Raw genomic sequence first — 13086 nt, 5'->3', positions numbered from 1 at the left:
AGCCTCTTGGTCTCTTTCCCCCTGGCCTGTCCTTATGGTCCTTCCTCCCAGCAAGGTGCCTGTGGTTCCCAGTGTATTCCTACCTGGAGCTGCTAGTGATGGAAAGTGGGTGCCACCCACAGTGCCTCCCCTCTGCGTTGGGCAGCAGGAGCTCAAGAGCCCAGCCCTGGGCTGCAGGCCTGCTGGTACCTCCCGGCATGGCCACCTGGGGACCTCCTTACCATCTAGGGAGGAATTTAGCCCCTGTCCTCCCTAGGGGTCGCCCGTGAATGCCCAGTGTCCCGCTCCCCTAGGGACTCATACCAAAATTTGCCTGTATCCAGGGCAGTGTGCCCCCTGGGCAGGGGCGAGGGGTCCCAGTGGCTCCCGGCTGGGTGCGAAGGGCTCAGAGGGGCAGGTGGGGTCAAGGGCACAGATGCCTGGGGGGCCCTGCATTAGCTGATGGGGTGGAGCCAGTCCCCGGAGCAGAACCGTCCATCTCACTGTCCTGCATCCCGGACCCTCTTGGGTGGGGCTGCTGCCCCGGGAGGTGGTTGCCCACCTGCCCCCAGGTCATTGAGGAGGGTGGCTGTGGGGGCCACCCTGGGCCCCATGCTCTGCACGGCCAGATCTGGGCATACGAGGCTCTCCTGAGTCCAGAGGCGCTGCCTCCTCCTCCAGTGTGTGGGTCTCTGGGGATCCTTGCAGCACAGGGCCATAACCTAGGGGGTTTAGGAAGAAAGGAATGTCCCATCTCCCGGTCTGAGGCCAGAAGTCCGAGGCTCCAGGGGAGGATCCTTCCCACCTCGTCCTGCTTCTGGGGGCTCTGGCATCCCTGGGTTGTGGCCGCATCACTGTCTCTGCCTCTGTGGTCACGTGGCCTCCCCTGTGTCTGTGTCTGTGTCTCCTCCTGGTGTGAGGACACTGGACATTGGTTTAGTCCCAGCCTAACCCAGCATCACCTCCTCTTAACTGATCACATCTGTAAAGACCCTATTTCTTTTCTTTTTTTTTTTTGAGGGTATTAAATTGTTTATTTATTACACATGATAATGGATGATACACAAGCTTCATTCCCATCTGTATCTGGTACCATAATCCAATTTAGATATATTGCATAGGATATGCCAACAATCATATATTAATAATCAAAAAACTCCATCACTTGGCTTGGGTGACCCTTTTCACGGTGAACTCCAGGTCACAACGCAGTAACTGTCAGTTCAACTACACCAAGGTTTCGGAAGACAGTAGCTTCTCCACCAAAGCAGGTTGTAAATAAATTTTGAATGGAACCTGGCATCACCCTGAAGGAACTCTAACTTCACACTGTTGGGGTAGTTTACCAAAATGGCTTCAGAGTAGACTAACTTTACACAGCACATTTTAAAAAAAGACACATTTATTCAGCGTCATGATCAGACTATTACATTTAGCAATCAACAGCATGGGTGCAAAAAAAAAAAAAAATCTACATTAAAACCCTTTGTTGGAATGCTTTACACTTTCCACAGAACAGAAACTAAAATAACCTGTTACACAATTAGTCACAAATACAGTAAAGACCCTATTTCTAAGGTCATGTTCTGCGGTTCTGGGTGGATGTGAATTTTGGGGGACAGTATTCAACCCACCACCGCTGACCTGCAGGCCCTCACTGGTGGAGGTGACGCCCTTGTGTGGGGACTGAGGAGTATGGAACACCAGGCCCAGGGACATCTGTTCCGAGACTCCCAGTGAGGGACGCGTTGCGGTGGGCCAGGGAAGGCCTCTGGGGCGGACCTGTGTGCCGAGACCCTGGGGCAGTGGGCAGCCAGGGGCATTGGTCAGCAAGTAGTGGGCTCATGGCACTGGGTCGACAAGAACAGCCGGCGGGTGAGGGGGGTATGGGATCCACTGGGGCTGAGCCATCGTCTGGGGGGTGTTGGCTGGGCCTGGTCCCTCCAGGACAGTGCATGAGCTCTGAACGTGTCATCCACTTCCACTGGACACGACAGTGAAAGGGCTCGATGGCCGCAGTGCCCAGTGGGGATGGTCAGACGGGATGGAGGGACAGCCCAGCCGGCGGCTTGCTCGGCGCCAGCCCTGCAGCTGCACGACGGCCACAATGGACTGAGGGGCATTGATGGGGACACAGTTGGCCCCTGATAACTCGCTCGCTAATGGTGCTTCATATTTTTTTCGTCTAGAAGAATTGTGTGAGTGTGAAGACCAGCGGGGAGATGGAGGCCACTTGATGAAGAGCCTTGAGCCCACCCCTTAAAGGAACAAGGCGCGTTTCTCCCGAGGCTCCGACAGCTGGCTCCTTCAGCTTCAGCCCCGGTTATTGAGATGCAAATGTGTGCCCGCGGGGAGCGCAGCTGCTGGCTGGCGCTGAGGCCCTTGCCCCAGGTGCAGCCCTACCGAGCCAGCGCCAGTGGGGGCAGCAACGCAGATGATCCTCCCAGGACAATGGAATCGTGGACCCCGTGCAGGAGGAAAGACAGGTAAGAGGCGTCATCTAGTTCTGCCGGCTTCACGTCACCGCTTTCCTGACTTTCAGCCCCAGAGCAAGGTGTCCTTGCAGGTAGCCGTGGGCCAACCGGACGCCGCCAGCTCTATCTCGGGAGGCTTTGTGAACTTGCTCTGGTCCCTCAGGGTTCAAGTGTTGACTTTAGAAAAGAACCAAATCGCCCTTGGGCAGGAGGGAGGGCTGTCTGGGGCTTTTGAGTCTCACCCAGCAGGTTTACAAACTCAGGGAACAGAAAGCCCTTCCACGATGGGCAACCAGCAAAGGGAAAGTGTGTCAGTCACAGTGCAAGACAAGATGCGCAGGAACACCACCTGGAGTCAAGTGGGCACAGCACCTTCTTACGCGTGTCTATGAAAAGACAAACACCCAGCTCTGGGCTCATATAATAAATACAGTGTAAAGGGTCTGACACTCAATGATGAAAACAGATTTTTCTGTCAAAAATGTTTTAATTGTGGATTGGAACACATACAAAAGTCCACAAAATGTGAGCTCAGAAAATGTTCAGAGACTGAATGTCGGTGTCCCCCAATGTGACCACAACCCTGCACTTAGCACCGCTTGCCTGTGAGCGTCGTATTGTAAGTGAAGTCACGAGGCGCGTATCCGAGTGCAGTAAAGTGTCCCGTCGTGTGAGTGCACGAGCCCCGTCCACCTCTTCACTCCTGATGGGTGTTTGGTCTTTAGTGAACAGTGCTGCTGTGACCTGTAGTGCACGCTTCTGTTGTGGACGCCCCAGGCATGGCGCAGCTGGGTCCTGGGTGTGTACAGCGTCAACTTTTAATAGATATCGCCAATCTATGCTTTTACCAGCATTTCCACTGCTCTGTGCCTTCATCAACACTTGGCATTGAAAGTCTTATTTATTTTAGCCTGCCGTAATGATATTTCAGGGTTTCTTTGTTTTCTTTTCAAGACCAACTTGACTGAGGGACAAGTGGTATTGTGCCGGAGCTGACTTGTACCGCCGCACAAGACTGACCATGCACACCCCTTCCCAGCTCTGTGCTGAGTGATGTGGTGGGAGTGTTCAGATCATGGAAATTAAAAAATACTACAAATCAGGGCTTTATGCAGAGAGTCAGTCGTAATTTACATGAAACAAAATGCACCTATTTTAAGTGTACAGCTTGATGGTTTTTGACAAATGTGTACACTGAGGTACCTACCACACAATTAAGATATAGAGCATTTCCAACCCCCGCAGATATTCCCTTGTTCCACTTCCCAGGGACAGAGAACAGGTCAGTGGTTAGCCGGGGCCGAGTTGGGGAGGGATTGACTGGGACTTTTTTCCTCCCTAGAGTCCTATATAAATGGAATCATATGGTGTATATTCTTTTGTTTCTGGATTTGTTAGCTCAGCATGTTTTTGAGGTTCAAATGTGTAGCGATAATTTGATCTGTTTATTGCTAAGAATTATTTGCATGTTTACATGCACATTTACAACACAGTGGGTTCATCCACTCGCCTACTGATGGACCCCTGGGCTGCTCCCAGCTCTTTGGTTATTATGAATAAGTCTGCTAAGAACAGTGTTTAAAGGTCTCTGTGTTTTCATACCTAGGAGAGGAATGGCCGGGTCATGTGGTAGTACATGTTTAATGTTTTCAAAATGCCAAACTGTTTTTCATGTCATTGTACCTTTTTATAGTCTTTCTTTCTTTGGTTGCGCTAGTTCCTTAGTTGCGGGACGTGGGCTTCTTAGTTGCAGCTCGCTGGCTTCTTAGTTGCAGCTCGCTGGCTCCTTAGTTGTGGCATGCGAACTCTTAGTTGCAGCATGCATATGGGATCTAGCTCCCTGACCAGGGATCGAACCCGGCCCCCCTGCATTGGGAGCACGGAGTCTTATCCACTGAGCCACCAGGGAAGTCCCATACCTTTTTATATTCTGATCAGTAGTGTGCATTTCCTCCTCCTCTATTTTCTGAAAGTTTGTATAGAATGACATAATTTCTTCATTAAATGTTGATAGAACTTACCAATCAGGCCATCTCAGTCTGAAGTTTTCTTTGTGAGATTTTAAATTATGAATTCAATTTCTTTAATTGTGTTGGGGTTGTTTGGGTTTTCTCTTTCTTTGTAAGTCACTTTTAGTAATGTGTACATTTCATGGAATTCTTTTTCACTTCAACTAGGATGTCAAGTCTATTAGAATAATGTTCACAATATTCTCTTATTGTTCTTTCAGCGTCTATAGGATCTGTAGTGATGTCCCCTTTTTCCTCTTGATGTTGTAATTTGTGTTCTGTCTCCTTTTTGCTTGATCATTGTAGCTAGAAGTTTATCCCTTTTACCGATATTTTCAAAGAACCAAACTGGGTTTCATTGATTTTGTTGTCTATTGTTTTGGCCCTGAAAGGGTTCTGGTTTTATGGAAAGGTCTTTGTTGGGAGTCCCCATGTCATCAGGACAAGGTGCCTCTTCCCTGCAGCCTGCGGTGCACTGTTCTGGCTTTCAGCTTCTCTTCTTGCACTGCATTATATATTTTTCGTGAGTTCAGAAACAAAATTTGATTATTTTTTTCCCCAGCATTTTTACATGGTTTCAGCCAAAGGGTTTTTGCAGTAGACTAGCTTACTGTGGTGAGATTTTTTAAAGGGACAACTTCTAGGTTAGAAAAAAGACAAGAGGTCATAAGAGAGATGGTGGGCCTCAACCTGGAAGCTAGCACAAGAAGACAAGAAAGAGGGAATTCCTTGGTGGTCCAGTGGTTAGGATTCCATGCTGTCACTGCTGAGGGCCCAGGTTCGATCCCTGGTCAGGGAACTAAAATCCTGCAAGCCATGTGGTGTGGCCGAAAAAAAAACCCCCAAAACCCCAAAAAACCAAAAAGGCAAAGAGCCTCAGGTAGGAAGAAGAGAAACAATACCGTCCACTATTTGCACATAAACTACAGGCACAACTTGGAGATGCCATGGGTTTTGGTTCCAGAACATCGCAATAAAGCAAATCACATGATTTTCTGGTTTTCCAGAGCATATAAAAGTTACCTTTACACTGTACTGTTGTCTATTAAGTGTGCAATAGCATTATGTCTAAAAGAGTAATGTTACATACATACCTTAATTTAAAAATGCTAATCACCAGGCTTCCCTGGTGGCGCAGTGGTTGAGAGTCCGCCTGCCGATGCAGGGGACACGGGTTTGTGCCCCATTCTGGGAAGATCCCACATGCCGTGGAGCGGCTGGACCCGTGAGCCATGGCCACGGAGCCTGCACATCCGGAGCCTGTGCTCCGCAACAGGAGAGGCCACAGTAGTGAGAGGCCCGCGTACCGCAAAAAAAAATACACACAAAAAAAACAAAAAAAAACAATGCTAATCATCATCTGAGCCTTAGTGAGTTGTAGTCTTTTTCCTGGTGGAGAGTCTTGCCTTGATGTTGATATCTGCTAACTGATCAGGGTGGTGGTTACTGAAGGTTGAGGTGGCTGAGACAATTTCTTAAAATAAGATAATGAAGTTCACCACGTTCATTGACTCTTCCTTTCATGAATGATTTCTCTGTAGCATGCAATGCTGTTTGATAGCATTGTACCCATAGTAGAACTTCTTTCAAAATTGGAGTCAATCCTCTCAAACCCTGCTGCTGCTTTATCAACTAAGTTCATGTAATATTTAAACTTCTTTGTTGCCATTTCAACAGTCTTCACAGCATCTTCACTGGAGTTGATTCCATCTCAAGAAACCACTTTATTGCTCATCCGTGAGAGGCAACTCCTCATTCATTAAAAGTTTTGTTATGAGATTGAAGCAACTCAGTTACATTTTTAGGTTCCACTTCTAATTCTAGTTATCTTGCTATTTCTGCCACATCTGCAATTACTTCCTCCACTGAAGTCTTGAACCCCTCAAAGTCATCCATGAAGGTTTGAGTCAACTTCTTCCAAACTCCTGTTAATGTTGATAATTTGACCTCTTCCCATGAATCATAAAAGTTCATAATGGTATCTAGGATGGTATCTAGGATGGTGATGGATTGCCCAGATCCATCAGAGGAATCACTATCTATGGCAGCTATAGCCTTATGATATGCATTTCTTAAATAATAAGACTTCAAAATCAAAAATTACTCTTTGATCCATGGGCTACAGAATGGATGCTGTGCTAGCAGACAGGGAAATAACATTAATCTCATTGTACACCTCCACCAGAGCTCTTGGGGGACCAGGTGCATTGTCAAAGAGTAGTGATATTTTGAATTTTTTTTTTTCTGAGCAGTAGGTGTCAACAGTGGGCTTATAATATTCAGTAAGCCATGTTGTAAACAGATGTGTCATCCAGGTTTTGTGGTTTCATTTATTGAGCATAGGAGAGTAGATTTAACATAATTCTTAAGGACTTGAGGATTTTCAGAATGGTAAATAAGCATTGGCTTCAGCTTAAAGTCACCAGCTGCATTAGCCTCTAACAAGAGAGTCAGCTTGTCCTTTGATGCTTTGAAGCCAGGCACTGACTTCTCTCTAGCTGTGAAAGTCCTAGATGGCCTCTTGTTCCAATAGAAGGCTGTCTCGTCTACATTGAATATCTGTTGTTTGGTGCAGCCACCTTCATTAATGGTCTCAGCTAGATCTTCTGGATAACTTGCTGCAGCTTCTACATCAGCATTTGCTGCTTCACCTTGAACTTTTATTTTATGGAGATGGCTTCTTTCCTTCAGCCTCACGAACCAACCTCTGCCAGTTTCAGGCTTTTCTTCTGCAGCTTCCTTGTCTCTCTCAGCCTTCATAGAATTGAAGAGAGTTAGCCTTGTTTTGAATTAGACTTTGGTTTAAGGGAATGTTGTGGCTAGTTAGATCTTCAATCTAGACTAAAACTTTCTCCATATCAGCAATAAGGCTGTTTCACTTTATCATTCATGTGTTCACTGGAGTGGCACTTTTAATTTCCTTCAAGAACTTTTCCTTTGCATTCACAACTTGGCTGTTTGGTGCAAGAGGCCTGGCTTTTGGCCTACCTTCACTTTTGACATGCCTTCCTCACTAAATTTAATCATCTTCAGCTTTTGATTTAAAGTGAGAGACATGCAACTCTTCCTTTCACTTGAACACTTAGAGGCCACTGTAGGGTTATTAATTGGCCTAATTTCAATCTTGCTGTGTCTTAGGGAACTGGGAGGCCTGAGGAGAGGGAGACAGATGGGGGGAACGGCTGGTTGGTAGAGCAGTCAGAACACACACATTTATCCATTCAGTTCATGATCTTACATGGGTACAGTTCATGGTGCCCAAAACAATTACAGTAGTGGCATCAAAGATCACTGATCACATAGCACCATCACAAATGCAGTATTTCAAACATTTTCATTATTATTATTATTTTTGCGGTACGCGGGCCTCTCACTGTTGTGGCCTCTCCCGCTGTGGAGCACAGGCTCCGGACGCGCAGGCTCAGCGGCCACGGCTCACGGGCCCAGCTGCTCCGCGGCATGTGGTATCTTCCCAGACCGGGGCACGAACCCGTGTCCCCTGCATCGGCAGGCGGACTCTCAACCACTGCACCACCAGGGAAGCCCCATTTTCATTATTTTTAAGAGAATTACTAAAATGTGACACAGAGACCTGAAGTTAGAAAATGCTGTTGAAAAATGGCGCCTACAGACTTGATGCAGGGTTGCTTCAATTTGTAAAAAACACTGATTTCTGTGAAGTGCAATAAAATGAGGTCTGCCTGTATTAGAACTAACAAGAAACTTGAGCTTGTTGTGAGCAATGGGCCAGAGATAGTCAAGGCAGTTTTGAGAAGTGGGGGCTGAGACCGCCAGGTACTGGGATCGATGATAAAGCTGTAACAGTGTGGACCATGCGGAACACCTAGACACGTATGACCCCTAGAACAGTGAACCACACTGCCCAGAGGCAGGGTCAGCTGCTGTCCACCCGGTCAGGTCAGTCCTGGTGGATGAGGTGGTTGCACACCTGTGGGGAGAGGGGTCAGGACCCCAGCTATGTCCCGAGGCCTTGCTAAGAAGCTGATCTGGGTGAGGGTGGGGCAGGCGGCCTCAGCAGAAAGCCCTCCAGACGTAGGTTTAAGAATCATCAACATCACATAGCCATGGCTGCCCTTTCACTTGCTTGAGTTTTCCTCGCCTAATTGGTAGTTGCATGTGTGACTGTCTTTCCAAGACCATCAGTTAAAAGTGTGCCCATGTGTCACATGCTGGCTCTGGAAGCCCACCTTCCATCCTACTGGCTAATCACAGCCTCATGTTTTAGCCTCAAGTGAATCCAGCCCTATGCGCTTAGCAAAGAAGGGATGAAGCACTTTATCTGTCTCACTGCCCCGCCCCCACCCCCGACTGTTCTCACTAGATCTTGGCAGTGTGAGGTCTCCCAGCCCCCTGGGGCAGGGTCTCAGGACACTCAGAAGGCTTATTTTTAAAAATTGAGAAGAAATGGACGTTAACATTAACCATTTTACAGTAAACAGTCAGCGGCATTTAATATATCACAGTGTTGTGCAATTATCACCTCTATCTAGTTCCAAAATATTTTATCATCTCAGAAGGAAACCCTGTACCATTAGCAGTCACTCCCCATTCTCCCCTCCCCCCAGCCTCTGGCAACCACTAGTCAGCTATTTTTATAGATTTACCTGTTTTAGATATTTCTATAAATGGAATCATATTACAGGTGACCTTTTGTGTCTGGCTTATTTTACTGGGCATAATGTTTTCAAGATTTATCCACACTGTAGCGTGTGCTGATGCTTTATTCCTTTTTGTGGCTGAATAGTATTCCCTTGTATGCTTTGTTTATCCATTCATCTGTTGGTGGACATTTGTGTTGTTTCCACCTTTTGGCTATTGTGAATAATGATGCTGTGAACATTGGCATACAAGTATCTGTTTGAGTCCCTGATTTCAGTTCTTTTGGATATATACCTAGAAGTAGAATTGCTGGTTCATATGGTAATTGACCCAATGTTTAACTTTTTGAGGAACTGCTAGACTTTTCCATAACAGCTGCACCATTTTGTGTTACCAATTGCAATGTACGAAGTTTCCAATTTTCTACATCCTTGCCAACACTTGTTTTTTTCCATTAAAAAAATTATAGCCATCCTCATGGGTGTGAAGTGGTATCTCATTGTGTGCATTTTCATGTGCATTTCTATGATTAAGGATTTTGAGTATCTTTTCATGTGCTTGTTGGGCATTTGTATGTCTTCCTTGAAGAAATGTCCATTCAAATAATTTTGAATTGGGATGTTTGTCTTTTTGTTGCTTAGTTGTAGGAGTTATTTATATATTCTGGATAGTAGAGTCTTATGAGATATATGACTTGCAAATATTTTCTCTCATTCTGTGGGTCATCTTTTCACTCTATGGTGTCTCTGTTTTTATTTTTTTAAATTGAAGTATAGTTGATTTACAATGCTGTGTTTCTGCTGTACAGCAAAGTGATTCATTTATACATATATATGTTTTTTTTATATTCTTTTCCATTATGGTTTATCTCAGGATATTGAAAATAGTTCCCTGTGCTATACAGTAGGACTTTATTGTTTATCCATTCTATATGTAATAGTTTGCATCTGCTAACCCCAAACTTGATAGTGTCTTTTATTTAGTTATTTTTTAAACATCTTTATTGGAGTATAATTGCTTTACAATGGTGTGTTAGTTTCTGCTTTATAACAAAGTGAATCAATATACATATACATATGTTCCCATATCTCTTCCCTCTTGCGCCTCCCTCCCTCCCACCCTCCCTATCCCACCCCTCCAGGCGGTCACAAAGCACCGAGCTGATCTCCCTGTGCTATGCGGCTGCTTCCCACTAGCTATGTTTTACGTTTGGTAGTGTATATATGTCCATGCCACTCTCTTTGTCACAGCTTCCCCTTCCCTTTCCCCGTGTCCTCAAGTCCATTGTCTAGTAGGTCTGTGTCTTTATTCCTGTCCTGCCCCTAGGTTCTTCACAACCATTTTTTTTTAAAGATTTCATATATATGTGGTAGCATACAGTATTTGTTTTTCTCTTTCTGACTTACTTCACTCTGTATGACAGACTCTAGGTCCATCCACCTCACTACAAAAGCTCAATTTCATTTCTTTTTATGGCTGAGTAATATTCCATTGTATATATGGGCCACATCTTGATAGTGTCTTTAGATAAAAGTTTTAAATTTGATGAAGTCCAATTTATCTTGGTTTATTGTTGCTCTTGCTTTTGGCGTCATACCTCAGAATCCACTGCCAAATTCAAGGTCATGAAGAGTAACCATGTTTTCTTTCAAGAGTTGGGCTTCCCTGGTGGCGCAGTGGTTGAGAGTCCGCCTGCCAATGCAGGGGACAGGGGTTCATGCCCCGGTCCGGGAAGATCCCACATGCCGTGGAGCAGCTGGGCCCATGAGCCATGGCCGCTGAGCCTGCGGGTCCAGAGCCTGTGCTCCGCAATGGGAGAGGCCACAGCAGTGAGGGCCCTGCGTACCGCAAAAAAAAAAAAAAAAAGCTGTAATAGTGTTAGCTCTTACATTTAGGTATTTCATCCATTTTGAGTTAATTTTTGAATATGGTGTGAGGTAAGGGCCCAAGCTCACTCTTTAGCATGTAGATCCATTTTTCCCAGCATCAGTTGAAAAGACTATCCTTTTTCCATTGAATGGTCTTGGCACCTTTGTCAAAGGCCATTTGGCCATACACGCGAGGGTTTCTCTCTAGGCTCAGCATTCTATTCTGTTGGTCTGTGTGTCTATCCTTGTGCCATGACCAGTTTTGATTACTTTGTACTGTTTTAAAATCAGAAGTGTGAGTCCGTCAGCTTTATTCTTCTTTTTCAAGGTTGTTTTCGTTATTTAGGGCCTCTTACAATTCCATATGGATTTGAGGATTGGTCTTTATATTTTTATAAAAAAGGCCATTGGAATTTTTTCAACTCTTTGTTAGTATTGTCATCTTAACAATATTGTCATCAAATCCATGGATATGGATGCCTTTCACTGAATTTATGTTTTCCTTGATTTCCTTCAGCAATGTTTTGTACTTTTCAGTGTACAAGTCATTTACCTCCTCGGTTAAATTTATTCTTGGTATTTTATTCTTCTGAATGCTATTATAAGTGGTATTGTTCCCTTAGTTTCTTTTTCAGACTGTTCATTGCAGGTATAGAAACACATCTGATTTTTGTGTGTTGATCTTATACCCTGTAACTTTGCTGAATTAGTTTATTAGCTCCTGTAATATTTTTGTGGATTGCTGGAATTTCCTATATATAGGATTATATCATCTGTTAATATAGTTTTACTTCTCTCCAATTCAAAGCCTTTTATTTATTTTTCTTGACTAATTGCTCTGGCTAGATCTCCAGTACAGTGTTGAATAGCAGTGGTGAAAAGGGGCATCCTTGTCTTGGTCTTGATCATAAAGTTTTCAGTCTTTCACCATTGAGTACGATTTTAGCTGTGGAGTTTTCATGCATGCCTTTTATTACGTTGAGGAAGTTCCCTTCTATTCCTAGTTTTCTGAGTGGTTTTTATCATGAGAGTGTGTTGGATTTTTTTCAAATGATTTTTCTGCATCAGTTGAGATATCATGTTTTTCTTTCTGCCCCTGTATTCTGTTAATGTGGTGTATTACATTGATTTTCTTATGTTGAACCACTCTGGCACTCCTAGGATAAATACCACTTGGTCATGGCATATAATCCTCTTAATATGCTGATAGATTTGTTTTGCTAGTATTTTGTTGAGCATTTTTGTATCTCTATTCACGAAGGATACTGGTGTCTTTTTTTTTTTTCTTTTTGCGGTATGCGGGCCTCTCACTGTTGTGGCCTCTCCCGTTGCGGAGCACAGGCTCCGGACGCGCAGGCCCAGCGGCCATGGCTCACGGGCCCAGCCGCTCCGCGGCATATGGGATCCTCCCAGACCGGGGCACGAACCCGTATCCCCTGCATCGGCAGGCGGACTCTCAACCACTGCGCCACCAGGGAGGCCCGATACTGGTGTCTTTATCTGGCCTTGTTACCGGGGTCATGCTGGCCTCCACAGGCTGTGTTAGGAAGTGTTCCCTCCTCTTTTAAAATTAATTAATTAATTAAAATTCAGCTGTGTTGCGTCTTCATTGCTGTGCAGGGGCTTTCTCTAGTTGCAGTGAGTGGGGTCTACTTTTTGTTGCAGTGCACGGGCTTCTCATTGCAGTGGCTTCTCTTGTTGTGGAGCACAGGCTTCAGTAGTTGTGGCTTCTGGGTTCTGGAGTGCAGGCTCAGTAGTTGTGACGCATAGGCTTAGTTGCTCTGAGGCACATAGATCTTCCTGAACCAGGGCTCAAACCTGTGTCCCCTGCATTGGCAGGTGGATTCTTAACCACTGCACCACCAGGGAAGTCCTACCTCCTCTTCTAATTCTTTGGAAAAAGTTTTGGAAGGATTGGTGTTAATTTTTCTTTAATTCTTGGGAGAATTCAGTAACAAAGCCATCTGATGCAGACTTTTCTCTGCTGGAGGTTTTGATTACTGATTCAATCTCCTTACTTGCTATAAGTCTCTTCAAATTTCCTATTTCTTCCTGAGTCACTTCTAGCATTTTGTGTGTCTTTAGGAATTTGTCCACTGTCTAGGTTACCTGATTTGTTGGCTACAGTTGTTCATA

The 13086-nt window shown here is 45.2% G+C and overlaps 1 long non-coding RNA gene and 1 other non-coding gene across 2 annotated transcripts in view; both read left to right on the top strand.

Moving 5' to 3' along the window:
* Positions 1–13086, top strand: part of LOC132503466 (uncharacterized) — a 46836-nt gene that overhangs the window by 23014 nt on the left and 10736 nt on the right. Inside the window, exon 2 of the long non-coding RNA XR_009534615.1 lies at positions 2169–2465. This is a non-coding gene — a long non-coding RNA (uncharacterized LOC132503466). The remainder of the gene's footprint in view (positions 1–2168; positions 2466–13086) is intronic.
* TRNAD-GUC (transfer RNA aspartic acid (anticodon GUC)) lies at positions 5189–5261 on the top strand. Its single transcript has one exon. It is a non-coding gene; the product is annotated as a tRNA-Asp (tRNA).

The sequence above is a fragment of the Mesoplodon densirostris genome, chromosome 16, assembly GCF_025265405.1.
Source record: "Mesoplodon densirostris isolate mMesDen1 chromosome 16, mMesDen1 primary haplotype, whole genome shotgun sequence".
Lineage (NCBI taxonomy): Eukaryota > Metazoa > Chordata > Mammalia > Artiodactyla > Ziphiidae > Mesoplodon > Mesoplodon densirostris.
Note: the sequence above shows the minus strand (reverse complement) of the source record. Positions and strands in the feature narration are given on the sequence as shown.